This window comes from Poeciliopsis prolifica, unplaced genomic scaffold (genome assembly GCF_027474105.1).
Source record: "Poeciliopsis prolifica strain line A6 unplaced genomic scaffold, Auburn_PproV2 SCAFFOLD059, whole genome shotgun sequence".
Taxonomy (NCBI): domain Eukaryota; kingdom Metazoa; phylum Chordata; class Actinopteri; order Cyprinodontiformes; family Poeciliidae; genus Poeciliopsis; species Poeciliopsis prolifica.
In genome coordinates this window covers 2,556,672-2,574,678 of record NW_026562434.1, presented here as the reverse complement: position 1 = coordinate 2,574,678, position 18,007 = coordinate 2,556,672, and the positions used below count along the sequence as shown (strand labels likewise).

The following is an 18,007-nucleotide window of genomic DNA, read 5'->3' as shown; positions in this document are numbered from 1 at the left end:
ATCTGAGCGCTTTGTGTTTCAGTCATGGCAGTCAGACTTCAGCAGTGTTGACCAGGAGGAATTGATAGAGATTCTTGATAAGCACAGTTGCAGACGAATGCCCACTGCCAGCGACGTAAATGAAATCCTCCAGGAGCTTGCACACAAAGCGCTTGTCCAAGAGCTGCTTATGTTATTGAACAGTGGGCCAAAACACTCAGGATCACCGAGAACAGCTTCCAGGACCTTTCTTCACTGTATGAAAACTTACAACCAAATGCAAGAAAAACCTTGAAGTCCATTGTCTTTCCTCAGGAAATGAGTTTTCATCAGAAGGACATTGAAAAGTACGCTAGCACATACATCAGGAATGCAGATTTGCAGCATCTGTCCTTGTTTCTAAGGTTCTGCACAGGTTCAGACCTGTTCCTGGATAAGAATATTCTGATTGATTTTACAAAGATTCAAGGGTTTCTCAGAAGACCTGTGGCTCACACATGTAGCTGTGTCCTAGAGCTGCCAATCTATTATGATAGCTATCCAGATTTCAGTGCTGAAATGAACAAGGTTTTGGACTCTAATATTTGGCTCCTGGACATTATTTAAAGATTTGAAAGTGGTGGAGGAAGAGGGAAAAAGACATTAAGGTGGCTATTTAAGTAACAAGTTGCCTATCAAGATCTAAGTCGACGTTTTCCCCCAAACTTTCCTTGTCAGAATTGAAGGTTTTAGACATTTTCCCTGGGTGATGTTACCCTTCCCAAATTTCTACAGATGTTATAAAAAGGGATCACCTATTTGTGAAAGGTGAATGCTTGTTTGTGCAGCACAGTAGTTGGTTTGTTTAAGGGTAGATTGTCAAAAGTCAACAGGGACAAACTCTACCATACATGCACAAGTTCTGCAATTTCAGATCTGTTGACTGTCAGTGGAATGTCAAAATAATGGATTGTTCTCTGTTGGCAGAATACAAAATAAATATATTTTGAGTAAAGTGTCGGGTCTGTTTATGATTTGCTGTTGCACTGTAAATAAATGTATTGGCCATAATACTGGAAAACATACAGTACAGACCCAAAGTTTGGACACAACCTGCAAGAAAGCCACTTATGAACCTGACACACCTGTGAAGTGAAAACCATTTCAGGTGACGACCTTGAAGCTCATCAGGAGAATGCAGAGTGTGCAGAGCAGTGATCACAGCAAAAGGTTTGAAGAAACTACAATATAAGGTGTATTTTCAGTTGGTTTGCACTTTTTGTTTAGTCCATAATTCCACATGTGTTAGTTCATAGTTTGATGCCTTCAGTGTGAATCTCCAGTGTCGATAGTCATGAAAATAAAGGAAACTCATTGAATGAAAAGGTGAGTCCAAACTTTTGCTCTGTACTGAATGTCAAGAGTGATGACAACATTTGTTCTCTTATCGAATTAATACCAACCGCAAACAATCATATTGGTAGGAAAACTGTCACAAATGGTGATCTTAGTAATAACGTGATTAAAACGTTGCCTTGTACATGTAACACTCCTGTCCAGACATCAACAGTTTCCCTGACCAAGTAAGGGTAAGAAAACGGAGAAGCTGCAAATGCTGGCACTATTTATTGCTGTTTTGAAGAAGAGACTAGTATTTTGCAATAATAAAGAAGATTAAATACATAGAAACTAATAGATTGACCTTGACCTCAACATTGAAGGTCACTAAAATGTATTAGTGTTTTTAAATAAACCATAGAAACAAATTGTAACTCATTCATGCATTTTAGTTTTACAATGGCAGTGTTTACACAGGACATACTGACATAATATCTGACTTGTTGGATGTTTTGTAGACCTGGGCGATTTAGAGAAACTATTCCCTCAGCCCATCACGGATCATTTGGCGGAGTCTTGCATAAAGATTAGTAATTTCATAAACATCGTCTGTCATTACCAGTCTGTGCTCTGAGTTCAGTGCATAAGTGAAATACATCCCAGGGAAAGTCCTTGAAATGTCATTCTTCTATACATATTTCCAGCTTTGTTAGATTAGCAGACTGTAAAGGTTTGGAAGCCCATACAGGTTGGGAAGACCAGGCATTAATGTGGGACGACCAGGAGGAACCCGAGGATTATTTGTAGATCGTATTCGATGGTCATTCCATGCATGGACAACTTCATCCAGCTCCATCTGTAGGATAAAAAATGGAAAAAAAAAATAGTTGTCAAAAAAAATTTATGCTTTTGTATTATTTGTAACTTATTTCAAATTTGTGTGCTGAAAGTAAGCAGTAAATTTATAGTACCTGTATTGTTTGTAAGAAGCAAAACTGGATCAGTGATTTGTCCAGAAAACTGTCAACAAAATGGCCGTCGGCTTTAAGCTGGTCGAAATGTTCCATCCAAATCTGGGAACATTTACTTCTTAAAGTGCACCACCATCGCTCTATCCTTTGATTTCCTGCACTGGGCCCAGAATAACAGAGTCTAAACCATTGTCATTCTCGGTGTTGTGCAGAAATCTTTGCATCGCTGCCACATAAGTGTTCTCTGTGCCATGATCCATTCGTATCTTTAGAGGAAATCCATTTTACTCCATCACAGCGTCAATGAAATAGCCAGCAATAATGTGAGGATCACTATTAGTCTTATGTGCTTCTAGCCAGATCATTTTCCTTGAAAAGCCATCTATGCATCCATTAATACATATCCCATAAGGCTTTGTCGTACCATCGAGGTGCGAGACATAGTTTGGTCCCCGACTGACATATAAGCGTCGTCTCAAGCGATTTTGTGCAGGCAGGTCAACCCCGTTGGGATCCAATAGGTGCATCAAAAGACGTTCTGTTTCCCTGTCTGTGACTCTGCCAGCCATCCAACATTTCTGGTGCTTCTACCTGTAGCCATGCAGTTGTTGCTCAATAAAAGAGGCCACTTCTGCAACATCTGGATTGTTTTTTCTACGCCAAAGGCTCTTCTTCTGCAGTCTTCTCTCCAGCGTCCAGAGACTTAATTTGACATTATGGGCTTCTTCCAAAACTCGCAAGATTTCAAGATTAGTAAAACCACTTCTGAAGTATTAATCAATAATGTTATCAATATCCATTTCTTTCTATCAAGCTGAGCATATCTCAAACTATAGGGCCAACTCAAGTTATCTCATTATAATGAGATTTTTTTTTTAAACAGAGTGGCGGAAACGGGCTTCCATAAGTAAAACAGGGAAAAATTCATTCAAGGTAAAAATGCAGCTTGAACCAAAATCAACAATCCAAAGTTAATGAATCAAAACTTCCTGAGAGCAGCTAATGATTAATGCTGGTTCTGATTGGCTTTTGGATTTTTTCTCCAAAGAGAAAAATGTTCTGCAGGTTCTGAGTTTCAGGTAGAAGTTCTGAATGAAACAGAAAATATTAAGATTTTTCCACTATATGCTACAAAGCATTGACCTCTGACCTTCATGGGATGGAAATGTTTTACTTTAATTAGGACTTTCTGAAAGGCAGAGTTGATGAAAAAATCATTTAATGCAAATATTTAAATTTGAACAGGAAAAGAACAGAATAAGCAGCAAATGAACCAAATGCAGAAGAAAAAATGTTTTTATTTAAAACACATGAAGAAAAACTGCAGCAAATTTACAAAAGGAAGATTTAATATTCAAATCTGACATGTTGAGAAAAATAGGAGCCAATAGAAACAGAAAATGATCAGATTGAGAAAAACTGATCAATATTTCAATAAAATCTGATGAATGAAAGGAAAAAATAAGAGAAACAAAATATTGATATTTAGTGTGAAGCTTTGATGGAAACAACAGAAAAACATGAGAATCCTGGAATAATCCTGGAATATCCTGGAATAATCCCAATTTCCATCTTTGAAGGACTGGAAGAAGAAAAAGTTTCCAAGGACTCAATCAGAATCGTTTCACCAAGAAATAGATTGTAGAGACTGAACTATCTGTTCAACAGTGAGAGAGTTTCTCTGACAGGAGGAAAAACTTTAGACTCTTTAGACTCAAATCAGCTCAGAAACACTGAAGAGGAACCAGAACTGGACCACCAGAACCCAAATCCAGGAATCAGAGGTTCAGTGAATGTGGTGTTGAAGGTGTGGAGGAGGATCAGTGAGTCAGAGGAGACTCTGTAGAAGGACAGAATGCCAGCAGGACAGTCCACATACACTGCTACTCTGTGAGAGACAGAGGGGGAAGAGAGATGAGTTACTATATAATTGTGCCAAACAGAGTAACCATCAATAACAGAGCAGCTCAGACTCCAGGAATGATCATTATATCCAAACATAGAGTCTCCACTGTTTCCTTTCCTCCTGATTCTTCTGTAACTCACTGATATATAAACTGTTCCTCTCCACTCAACCTCCCAGTAACAGCGACCAGTCAGACCAGTTCTACACAGCAGCTGATTCCAGTAATCAAATCTGTCTGGATGATCAGGATATGACTGAAACTCCTCCACCCATGTCACCTTCCTGTTGTCTTCAGACAGTTTGAGTTTTCTGCTCACTGTGTTTGTGTTGATGGTGAGTTGACAGGAATCTGATGGAGAGAACAAACACAATCCAGCTGCAGTTATTGATCATTTATTGACACTTTGACTCCTGAATGAGTGATGTGACAGTTTGAAGATGGTTGAATGTGAGCTGCTTTGTTGTCATGAATCAGATGAAAAACACACTTACATTTCCTCAGACCTGGAGTCAAGAATCGGCCTCCAGCAGGCTCCACCCTGAAAGGAGGAGGGGGGTCAGACCATCAGTCTCTTTCAGCAGCAAACATGGACATTACATGTCTCTCAGACACACATTGTCCTCCACTGAGACAGGAACAATCAGTAATGAACAAATTGCAGATAAATCATGTTTTATTGTGTTTTCTCTCTGTGACAGTTTAGATTAAATTTCTGATTCTATGCATCAGAATTTCAGGATGACCTGCGTCTCTCTAGCATCCTTAACTACAGTCGTTTTCAATAAATTACAATATTTATGAAAAGTATTTTAGTAACTCGGCTCACAAGTTAAACACATCATGCAGATTAATTCCCCACAAACTGTTTTAAAGCTTTTATTTGTTAATGATGATGATTTGTTGCTTACAGCTCATGAAAACATTTCTGATCAGATTACAGATCAATAAAAACAATGAATGCAGAAATGTGGGCCTAATGAAAAATATGTTTAATGTCTGCTAAAGTTGTTTTAAAACCTGACAAATGAGCCTCATGGGAACCATATTCTAATTTATTGAATATGACTGTAAATATGAGATTATTGACATTAATCCAGTAACAGGATGTGGAGGAGTTTAACGTTACTGGGACATTCATGGCAGGAGACGCTGCTGTGCTGTGATAAATAACTGAGGTGGAATTGGTGACTGTGGAACCGTAAAACTAAACTGGAACTGGTTCAGACTGAAATTGTGAGCTTTTAAGTCCCCAATCCATCCAAAGCTATTACAATCAGATTCATGATGTTCCCAACAGTCCTGCAGCTCAGCCTTAGTTGGATGATGGTCATTATGTCCCTGTAGATTTACCCAATACACATTCATCAGCTTCAGTCTTCTTCATCTTAAAGGAAGCTCACCAGTTTCAACTTGCAAAGCAGCTAAAGGAGATGATCTGAAAGCTCCACAACATGTCCGTAACCCTTGTGTTTGTTCGCTATCAAGTTTTCTCCACTGACAGTCAGCAGGTGCTATATATGCTACACCTCCATAATCTAAGGAAGATCTCATGAGAGCCTGATAAACTCCCAACAGCCACTTCTTGAAGCTCCACATTCCTGTCCATAAAGACAACAAATTATTCACTTTTTTACATTTATTTTGAACTAATTCTATAAACTCTCCAGGTTAATTTTTCATCAAAGATGACACCTAAAAATCTCACTTTATTCACTTGATCAAGCTTCTGATTATAGAGTTTTAAATTAACCCTTTTCTATTAAAACATCACTTGAGACTTTAACACTGACATCCTAAATCCCCATTTATTTGCCCAACTTTCAAAATGGCCTCCTGCATCTTTTTCTGTAAATATATGAGATTATGCACCCAGAGAGCCCCATCATCAGCAAATAAAGATTTCCCTATACTTCTATCTATCTCATCAAAAATATCATTTACCATAATATTAAACAGAATTGGACTACACACACGACCTTGTGTGGTAGTTTGTGTATCTAGAGGAAAAAGCGACTCTAACTTCCATTTCTCCACCAAACAGAAAATCTAAAACAGTTAAAAACCTTCCCCTAAAACCAAGTTTTTCTGGTTTAATCAATAATCCGTCTTTCCATAACATATCATATGCCTTTTCTATATCAAAGAACACAGCTGTCACCATTTCTTTATTTGTTTTAGCTTTCCTTACTTCTGACTCCAGGCAAAGTATCGCATCCATCATATTTCCTCCTGCACAAAAACCACTTTGATATGGACAGAATACATTTTTACTTTCAAGAAAATATGATAGCCTTTCTGTTACTATCCTCTCCATTATTTTCTCAGATTGAGATGTAAGAGCTAAAAGTCTATAGTTTGAAGGGTCTGTAGGATTTTTATCTGGTTTCAACACAGGAATTATAACTGACTGTTTCCATGCAGCAGGAATTATTCCTGTCTCCCAAATCAGATTAAAACATTTTAAAATAACAGTAAGCGACATATCATTTAAATGTTTAAGCATTATATAACAAAGTCCATCTTTTGCTGTTGTTGACTGTTTAGCATTAAAGAGCTTTTTTCAGCTCATACATAGTAAAAGGCAAATCCAGCTCTTGATTTGAGATGATTTTCTTATTAGTGACTCCTGAATTTTCAGCTAAAATCTTCTCTTTTTAACTCTTTATATCTTCAGACACATTTTCTGAACTATGTACTTTAATTAACATTTCTGCTAAAAACTAACTTTTCTATATTACTAACAGCAATTTTCCCATTAAATTCTAGTTCAGATAAGGAAACATTTTTCTTAACACCATTAATTTTCTTAATAACTCTCCATACATCAGCTAACTTAGTTTCTCCTCCAACAGAATTACAATATTGCCTCCAACAAACCTTCTTAGCACCTTATTGTCTTTCTAACTATAGCCTGTTTTCTTATATTGAATTAAAGCTTCAACAGTATGCCATCTCTTTACCAATTTAAAAGCTTTATTTCTTCCCTTTATAGCAATACTACATTGCTCATTCCACCATGGAGTAGATTTTTTATTTCTTCTTCCTCCTGTTTTAGAAATTATAGTTTCAGCTGCATTAATATTTACAGACACAATCTTTGAATTACATAATTCCACATCAAAAAACAAGTTTTCATCTAATTTTTCAAACTGTTTTTTAACAAAATATTTAAATAAAACCCAATTAGCCTGACTTAATCTCCATCTAGGATCATTACTTCCTGTTCTTTAACTACTTTAGAACCAACCGTCATTATAATTGGAAAATGATCCCATAGGAGAATCACTCAGCACCTCCCAACATGTAATTCCTGCTATTCCCTTTGCACCAATGTTAGATCGAACACACTTTCTAAATTCCTATTACAATCATACCTAGTAGAACATCCATCATTGACACAAACCAGTGAATATGATTCAAGAAACTCTTCAATAACTAACACATTTGAATCTGTATTTAGACTCCCCCATAAACTATTATGTGAATTAAAATCACCACACCATACAGTCGTTCCTTTATTCTGAACATTTACTTCATTAAGATCTTGAATGGTCAACTTCTTGCTAGAATTATAAAAATTAATCACTGAAATCTGATTCTTATTAAGATCTGGAAAAAAAAAGATCAATTCATATTTCTGTCCTATTGATTCCACTTTATATTTTACACCATCTTGTACAAAAGTTGCCCCCACCTGGTCCTTCCTTTCTATCATGTCTAATTGTTGAATATCCTGGGATTACAAACTCTAATTGGGTTTTAAGCCAAGTTTCTTGAATGCAGATCAAATGAGGTTTAATTATCAAATCAGAAATATATTCTTGAACTCCAGACCATTACTAATGAGACTTCTTGCATTCCAATGGTATATAACTAACATGAAGAAGAAGGGCCACCACTGGATGATGAAAATAGAGAAGATTGTGTCTCATTCAGTTTTTCCTTATTTGACTCCCAGCTAGCGTTCTTAAAATTAAGATACTTTTGTGCTGCCTTCACAATGATTTTAATTTTTCTGTTTTCCTTTGTGTTTGAGCAGTGCAATTTATAACCTCCACCATGAATAAAACAAAATTCTCTTTCTTCATGAGTAGTGTCATCTTTAATCTTATTGCATTCCAGACAATTAGAACTTCCTTCTTCTACCCATCACTTTCTTTGGATGCATCATTGGTTGGACAGGCACTTTTAGCCGCTTCTGCATAAGTGATCCCATTAGTAATTTTAATTTTCTGTACTTCTGCAGCTCTTATACTAGAGCTCTTGTACAGGAGAAGCTCTAGTAGACAGGGGATGTCCTGAAACCCGAGGACAGGTTTCAGGACATCCCCTGAAACCTGAACTATGTTCACCTCCACAATTACAACATTTTAAAGGAGCTCCCTCCTCACGTTTCCCATACTCATGATCCCCAGCACATCTCACACACTTCTGTTTCCCTTTTCATGCCACTGCAACATGTCCAAACATTTGACATTTAAAACACTGTAGAGGTGGAGGAATAAATGGTCCAACATCATAACTCATATATCCCACAAATACTTTGTCTGGTAGAGTTTTCTCTTCAAACTTTATCATGACAGAAAAGCTATCACTTCTTTCTCCATCCTGGTTCCTTTTCAACCATCTGACTTCAACTACTTTCCCTCCTGACATATTAGATTTAATGTCATCAACTGGCACATCAGGAGAAATACCTGAAATTACGCCATGTAAACATTTCCTATTATCCAACATTCTCCCCCTTACATTCTCACCTAAGACTTTTTTAATATTCAGTGCCCTTTCTTTTTGTTTAACATCATTACAAATGATCAATAAAGATCCATCTCTCATCACTTTAACATATTTCACTTTTCCAACCAGTGAGTTAATTTCTTTAGTAATTTTTATTAGATTCCACATACCAAAGGACACACCCTCTTTAACAGTTTTCTAGACTATTTTAAAGTCTGTCATCACAATTGTTTCTCCTTCTGCCTCAGAAAGAGACGATTCTGTTTGTTGTCTCGATTTTTTGCGTTTGTTTTTAGCTTTTGAATATTCCATGTTCCTTCATTTTACCCGCCATCACAACCCTCCTCCATTTCTGCGAGATCACTCCCTGACACGGGAGTGACCCTAACCCTAACTGTACTGTACAAAAGACAATTAATCACCTGTTTCAGCCCTCTGGTTTTATTCATTGTTACGGTGTTTTTGGATATAGTGTTTATTTCGACCACTAGGTGGATCCACGTGCTTGCTTATTGTATACTGTTTTAGATCTGAGCGTTAAGCAGTGTGGCTCTCAAAGCAGGCTTCGTCATTTTCTTTCTCTCGCGTCCGTCCCTTGGATGTAAGTAATCCTGGAGTTTGTTAGTTCGAATGTAAATGCGGGACGTCTGTGTTGTGCCATACCACGTTTAATATTATATTCGCTTGCTGCGGTGTGCTTATATCGTTGAGAGCTACGGTTAGCTGTTAGCTCACGCTATTAAGACCGCTAATTAGGTGCAGGTGTTGTGCTGATTGCTATTGCAGCACATGCCTTATTTCTTGTGTGTTTACATATAACGCTATAACCTGTACGGTTAAATATTATTTACATTTATAGATATTCCACAGTTGCTGGTTAATCGTAATGTTTACACATAACCAGGTTTATTCATTGTGGACATTTGAATTATTGTACATGTAATTCTTACAATCTGTATTTGTTTCTTTCTCATTGTAGGAAACCACACACACACACACACACACAACCACATATATTCACACTGCTGCTTGCACTCGCACCCTTTCTACCTGTGTGCTCAGCCACATGTGATGTACAGAGCAATTCAAGAGCTCATTAAAGTCAAGTGGAACCAAAGTCTGGAGTTGGACATTTATTGTTACATCACACATCAACTCGCCTTGACATATACTTGGTCTATCCTAACCCGATACCCTGGAGTGATTGCTGATCTATAACTACCCGAATCAGCTTCCACCTTCACAACACTAACCCTAACCTTAGCCATTCACATCCAACCTTACTTTTCAGCATGTCAGTGTTCTTCTTAGGCGCCTAACGAGCCATCAAATTATCCAGGCGCTTTAAATCAGGGAGAGAACTAAACCATGCAGGATGCCGGCCCTCGAGGACCGACATTGGGGACCCCTGCTCTAATGTATCACATTGATATAAGAATAACAGAGTTTGGGTTTAACAAAAAAATCGTGCAATGTTTTTCCAGCAAAATTCCCAGCATGCATTTGATCCGGTTGAGACCCACTGCAGTTGACATATTTCCTCCTGACCCTCTGCTGATTGTTCCTTTCATTTCTTTCTCCCATTTCCTCTTTATGTATTCTGTATTCTCCTGTTTAGATAGCTGTATAACGTTATATAGTTTGGATATAATTTTGCTGTCTGACCCAGACTTAATTAGTGATAGGAATACACCTATGAGACTTGAATCACTTTCTCTCAATCGCTCTTTAAAATTTATTTTAAAATAGTGTCTCACCTGCAGGTACCTAAAGAAATCATCTTTTCCCAATCTGTGATCCTTCTGTAAGGTTTCAAAACTCTGCAATATCCCTTTGTGGGGAAATGAATAGTATGTAGTTAATCCTTTTGAGGTCCATAGTTTGAATCTGTTATCAGTTCTGTTTGGTGCAAAATCTGAGTCGTAGACACACCATCTCATAATTTTAGATACGTCTCCGATTCTGCAAATTTTAACCAATTCCTGCCAGGACTTAAGAAAGCGACCTGTTATGGAGTCTTGTGGGATCTGCTGTTCTTTCTGTAATTTATAATCACTAAGTAGGGCTGTTATTGGGATTCCTTGTCTTGTGGTTCCTTCTATGTCCTTCCATGCTGCGCTGTATGGAAGGACATTTAGTCTGTCTGTGAGCACAGACAGACTAAATGTCTCAGTTGGGCTGCTTGGTAATATTCCTGTAGGCAGGGAAGGCCCATTCCTCCCTTTTCTTTTTTTAATTGCAGAGTTATCAACTTAATTCTGGCCTTTTTACCCTGCCATAAATACCTCGCTATTAATCTATCCCATCCTAAAAATTGTTTAGGTGGGATTCTGACAGGTAGACATTGAAATAAATACAGCAACTGTGGGAGGATATTCATCCTGATGGATTCTATCAGGGAGCTTAAACTTAAAAAGGGAATAACATTTCATCTGTGTAAATCAGATTTTATTTTCAAATTTAGTGGCCCATAATTTATATCATATAGTTTTGAGAAGTTTTTATAGTTTGTTTCTACCACTAATTACAGATTTGGTTGAAGATATTTCACATTTCCTCCTGCCATCTTCGGTCTGGGGAAGATCCCCTTGATCCCGGAGGGGCCACTAGATCCCGGAGGGGCCACTAGATCCCGGAGGGGCCACTAGATCCCGGAGGGGCCGCCGGTTCTCCTGAAGGTTTGCAGCTTCTCCCTGGAGTTGGATCCCCAGCCGGCTTTAGATGCTCGTCGGTCCATTCTCGTCCAGGACAATCTCTGCATCTGCTCCATGAGCGTCTCCACAGGTTTGATGGTTGACACGGTGAATCCTGATCTCAGCAGGTCCTCTGATTCCTCCTCCACCGTATCGTAGGTTTTGGATCATAGGTTTTGGATCCGTCCTCGTACCTAACGTGTAGCCTCGGGGGGAAGAGGGTCTGGAAGTGGATGTTATTTTCCTTCAATACTTTGTGGATTTCTGCATATTCCCTTCGTCTCGTCAGTATGAGAGGTGGATAGTCGTTATCCAGGTTGATATGATTTTCTTGTAAAGCCCTTTCTCTGCCAGGCTTTGCGGAGAATCATCTCTTTAGTCCTAAAGCTCAGGAACTTGATAATAATGGAGCATGGCGGCGTGTCGGCTGGCGGCTGCGGCCCCACTGACTAATGAGCTCTTTCGATGATGTTCAGGGGAAACCTCGTTCAGCTCAAGACCTTGACGGAGTAGGTTTTTGACAAAAGGGATCATTGTAGATTCCTTCTCGGATCCCTCCAGAACCCCATACATTCTTCTGTTCTCCCGTCTGGATCGACTGTCCAAACCCGTCAGCTTGTCCTCCAGCTTAGCGTGTAGCTTTAGCATAGCCGTTATGACCTCCTCCGTGTTTAGGAGCCTTTCTTCTGCTTTCTCAATTCGTCCCTCCACCTCCTCCATTCTGGTATTCACCTTCACAATTTCTTCTTTTATCATCTCCAGTTCTTTATTTTCTTGGCGAAACCCTTTTAGTTCTCGCAACATCAGTTCAGTGCCGGCCATTTTTAGGCGCTGCTCCTCGTGGCTTGTTAGCTTCAACATGTTAGCTGCTATTTCCTGCTGCGTCTCTTTAGTCGGCGTTTATTTCTCAAAACATTAGTACGATTTTCCCCTCTTTTAATTATTATATTGGCATATTTACCCAGATTTCATGGGGGAAATTTCTCTAATTACACCAGGAGCGCTCTTGCTATGTGACCATTGTGGTGGTCGTCCAATCCGGAAGCTGTTTTCTTCACTTTTTATGTAATTTATAGTTTATTAAATCCTGAAAGCTGTGAGTTTTGTTTAAAATATAAAGTTCTTTATTTTTCTCTCCCAGAACTTTAAACATCCATCTGACCAACATGGAGTTACTTTTCTTCTCATCTTTGCTTCTTGGGGCTGATTGGTCTGCAGCTCCATCAAATATTGTTTTAAAGTCTTTCTACCATCAGTAGATCATCATGGAAATCTAACTGAATTTCTTTATTAATATAGTCGGAGTCCCTATTAAACTATTAGACCATCCCACTCTTTAATTTTCCTTGTGAGCCGTTTTTAGTCTGGAGAATATTCCAGAAAACTGGGTGATGATCTCTGTCTCCAGATGAGGCGTCTAAATATTTAATAATCAAATTAAACATTCAGCTTCAAACTAAATGTTTGAAGACTGACTAAAGACATTTCTCCCTCTTCCTCCTCTATCAGACCTTCTCTGCTCCTGCAGCAGGTTCCTCCATACCTGAGAGCTTCCAGTCTCCAGTGTGGATCCTTCAGTCCAGCCGACAGCAACTTCACTCCTGAGTCTCCTGGATGATTGTAGCTCAGGTCCAACTCTTTCAGATGGGAGGGGTTGGAGGTCAGAGCTGAGGCCAGAGAAGCACAGCCTTCCTCTGAGACCAAACAGCCTGATAAGCTGCAGACACACAATTCATCACATGATGAGAAAATGAGAACATTGAGGTAGAGACCGATGGATGGACGGACGGATCTGTAATTATGCTTCTTTTTGCACCTAAGATGCAGCAATTTGTCAAGAGCCCAGAGTTACCTGAGAGTTTCCAGGTTGCAGTTTGGACTCTTCAGTCCAGCAGAGAGAAGCTTCACTCCTGAATCCTGCAGCTTGTTGTTACTCAGGTCCAGTTCTCTGAGACTGGAGGACTGGGAGCTGAGAACTGAGGACAGAGCTTCACAGCTTCTCTCTGAGAGGTTACAGTAACTCAGTCTGAGGAGACAGGGAGGAAAATCTGTTAATCAATTCCTCAAGATTTACATAAATTTTGATTTATATGCATAAATCAACAATGTTTTTTGTTGATTTGAAAGAACAATTTTATTTTACACGACATTTGCATTTGTTATGGACTGTTTCATTCTATAGTTTATATAGACGCTGAAGGAAGTCTGTTTCTTTTGTGCAAACCTCCAATGGGACAATTTGAAGAGACAATGCCCCAATATATAAACTGAAATATGAATATTTACCTCATAATAAGCAGATTTCTGTTAAAAATGAATGCATTAACAATCTGTGTCCTTACAGAGCTTTGTTGGAGGCTTTAACCACTGGCAGCAGCCTCAGAAGAACCTCCTCTGAAGCAGAGTATTTCTTCAGGTCAAACACATCCAGATCTTTTCCTGATGACACTAAGATGAAGATCAGAGCTGACCACTGAGCAGGAGACAATTTATCTGTGGAGAGACTTCCTGAACTCAGAGACTGTTGGATCTCCTCCACTAGAGAACGATCATTCAGTTCATTCAGACAGTGGAACAGATTGATGCTTTTCTCTGCAGACACATTCTCACTGATCTTCTTCTTGATGTACTGAACTGTTTTCTGACTGGTCAGTGAGCTACTTCCTGTCTTTGTCAGCAGACCTTTTAGGAGTCTCTGATTGGTCTGCAGTGAAAGTCCCAGGAGGAAGCGGAGGAACAAGTCCAGGTGTCCATTTAGACTCTGTAAGGCCTGGACAACAGCTCTCTGATGGAGAAACTTTAGTTTAAGTTTATTAACTAATGAAGATTTCTTAGATCTTTGTGTTCCTTTCATCAGATTGACACCAGACTTGATGAAGGTCAGATGAACATGAAGAGCAGCCAGAAACTCCTGAACACTCAGATGGACGAAGCAGAACACCTTGTCCTGGTACAGACCTCTCTCCTCTTTAAAGATCTGTGTGAACACTCCTGAGTACACTGAGGCTGCTCTGATATCGATGCCACACTCTGTCAGGTCTGATTCATAGAAGCTCAGGTTTCCTTTCTGCAGCTGATTAAAAGCCAGTTTTCCCAGAGACTCAATCATCTTCCTGCTCTTTGGACTCCAGTGTGGATCTGTTTCAGCTCCTCCATCATACTTGACCTTCTTCACTTTGGTCTGAACCACCAGGAAGTGGATGTACATCTCAGTCAGGGTTCTGGGCAGCTCTCCTCCCTCTCTGGTCTCCAACACATCCTCCAGAACTGTAGCAGTGATCCAGCAGAAGACTGGGATGTGGCACATGATGTGGAGGCTTCGTGATGTCTTCATGTGGGAGATGATCCTGCTGACCTGCTCCTCATCTCTGAATCTCTTCCTGAAGTACTCCTCCTTCTGTGGGTCATTGAACCCTCTGACCTCTGTCACCATGCCAACACACTGAGGAGGGATCTGATTGGCTGCTGCAGGTCGTGTGGTTATCCAGAGGAGAGCAGAGGGAAGCAGTTTCCCCCTGATGAGGTTTGTCAGCAGAACATCCACTGAGGTGGACTCTGTAGCATCAGTCAGGATCTCCTTGTTGTGGAAGTCCAGTGGAAGTCGACTCTCATCCAAGCCATCAAAGATGAACAGAACCTGGAAGTGTTCAAAGCTGCAGATTTCTTTGGTTTCACTAAAGAAGTGATGAACAAGTTCCACCAAGCTGAACTTTTTCTCTTTCAGCACATTCAGCTCTCTGAAGGTGAATGGAAATATGAACTGGATGTTCTGGTGGGCTTTGTCTTCAGCCCAGTCCAGAGTGAACTTCTGTGTTAGGACTGTTTTCCCAATGCCAGCCACTCCCTTTGTCATCACTGTTCTGATTGGTTGATCTCTTCCAGGTGGGACTTTAAAGATGTCTTCTTGTCTGACTGTTGTTTCTGATCTGTGTGGTTTCCTGGATGCTGTTTCAATCTGTCTGACCTCATGTTCATGATTGACCTCTCCAGTCCCTCCCTCTGTGATGTAGAGCTCTGTGTAGATCTGGTTCAGAAGGGTTAGACTTCCTGCTTTAGCAGTTCCCTCAAACACAGACTGGAACTTTTTCTTCAGACCAGATTTAAGTTGATGTTGACAAACTGGAGCAAAAAGTCCTAAATTAACACAATAACAAAATTCAGATATGAAAGAAAATCATTTTCTGAATGTGATTACATCACTTCAACAAATGTTTAATTTATCATTTCAAATCTCTTTAGAAATCCTCTTACTGCTCTGCAGAAGGTCAGCCAGCTTTTCCTGCTTCATCCTCCTCAGGAAGTTCAGTGTGATCTTCATCACTGCCTCTCTGCTGCTCCTCCTCTGCTCTTCATCATCACCTTCCAACACCTCATCATCTCTGACTCTCTGAATGTTCTGAATAATCTGGACTCAGAACTTTCTGGATCTTCTTCAGTTCTTTCTTCACAAAAGTAACAATGTTGTCCTCCAGCAGCTGGAACAGAATAATAGATGAAGGAAACATCAGAGTGAAATCATGGAGCCAAACACCAGATGGATGTTGGACAGACTGACAGTCCTCTGGTCTACAAAGTGCAGCATGAAGGTGACTTTGAACAGAACTCATGGAAAAGTATTTGTTGTTCATATACAGACCATAAATATGGAGTCCAGCTGTGTTTGATGCTGCTGGGCAGATGGACCACTGGGAACCTTTGAGCTCTGCTCCACTCTGTGGAGGAACCAGGAACAATTAGGAAGTCATGAAATATACATCTGGATGTGAGCAGTGAACCAGATGATCTAAGTAGTTGTAAAGATTTAATGTTCCTGCTGATCCCACTAAAAACCAGCAGAACCTCTGATGGTCCACATCAGCTCAGTTTGGTTGAGTTCCAGCAGATCTCACCAACCACATCATGAAGCTTTCCTTCCCTGCTGAACTGCTCTCACAATGCACACAGGAACCAAGTCCTGATGGACCAGAATGGCTTTACCAGGTATTTCCCAGTGGAAATGTGATCCACTGTTAGTCTGACATGGAGCCAGGAAGCAACAGAACATCATCATCAACATCCAGAGATAAAGATATGAAGGTGTTTTCATGAGAACAGAGCAGCTGATTTCTGTAGATAATGGATCAAACCTCTGGAAATATAACTGGAATCATCTGAGTTCTTATTGGTTCAGTTTCCAGAGTTACAGCAATTAGATACAGCTCACCTCTCTGATGATGGAGATCCAGGAGATTTAAAGAGAATGAGAAAATCCTTTGACCCGTCACTCTTCAAGGACACACAGCTGGGTTCTGCTTCTGGTTTTAATCTCTTATGGATCCTGAAAGAAAAACTCTCATTAGAAACTCTCTGCTGTTTGCTTACAAGATCATTTTTATGTGACTGTAAACCAAAACCAGAACCAGACAGATCATCAACCTGATGTTCTAAATGATTCCTATCAGAACCGGTCCAATCCTCCATCATGTTTCTGATCATTGATCCTCCTGAATAATGTCCAGCCTTCTTTCAAGAGCAGAAAGATTTGTTTCTGAGACCAACATGTTGGTTTAAATGACTGAGAGAACAGTTTGGTGATCTTAGTGTTGAGCTCTGACATGGAGCAGAACCAGGAATCATTTCCACTCTGACCATCCAAGGAGGATCTGATGGAGCTTCAATCAGAACCAGATGGTCCGTTAGAGACACTGAAGCCCACTGCTCAATCAGATCCACTAAAGATTTAGTTTAACTGTAGAAATGGTTGATAATCTGCCATGTTGGATGATGTTTGAACTTCAGAGGTGGAATCATAAAAATAATTCATAGAAAATGTTTTATTTCAGAATGAATCTGTCTTTTGTCAGATTTTAGAGAAAGATGCAAATATCAACCTAGAAATAAAATTCACTTCTGTCTATTTGTTCTTGTGTTAATATTAATATCAGACAAATAAATGAGTGTTTCATTTGGAAAAATTAGGCTTAAACAAAACAGAATAAAACACAGTTAAATGTTTCTGGTCCAAATGTCATGTCAACATAATAGTTTATAAGAGTGAGTCCTGACTGAGGATTTATAAGATTCTTTCTGTATGGAGTCAATAACTGTCCAATGAATGATGGTTAAATTGATGTCAGGTAAACATCAGATCAGATTTAGAGATTCTGTTAACTAGTGAAGCTCTGGGTAGAGACTGTGGATCCAAACGGACCTGTTTGATTTTTATACAAAGGATCCAGTTGAACTTTATTGTGTTCGTAGTAACATGTTCATTATTGGTACATGATTCCATGGAGACATCATACGTATTACATCTTTGACGTATGAAAAGAAAAATAACCTGAAATTCAGTCCATGTTTTCATGACAACAGAACCCAACAGAACTTATCATCACATGGCCACAATAACAGATATAAACAGAAG

At 39.4% G+C, this 18,007-nt stretch overlaps 1 pseudogene; it reads right to left on the bottom strand.

The window, feature by feature from the left end:
• Positions 1–3,857: 3,857 nt before the first annotated feature.
• The window catches only part of LOC129379580 (NACHT, LRR and PYD domains-containing protein 3-like), a 132,259-nt pseudogene continuing 118,109 nt past the window's right edge, over positions 3,858–18,007 (bottom strand).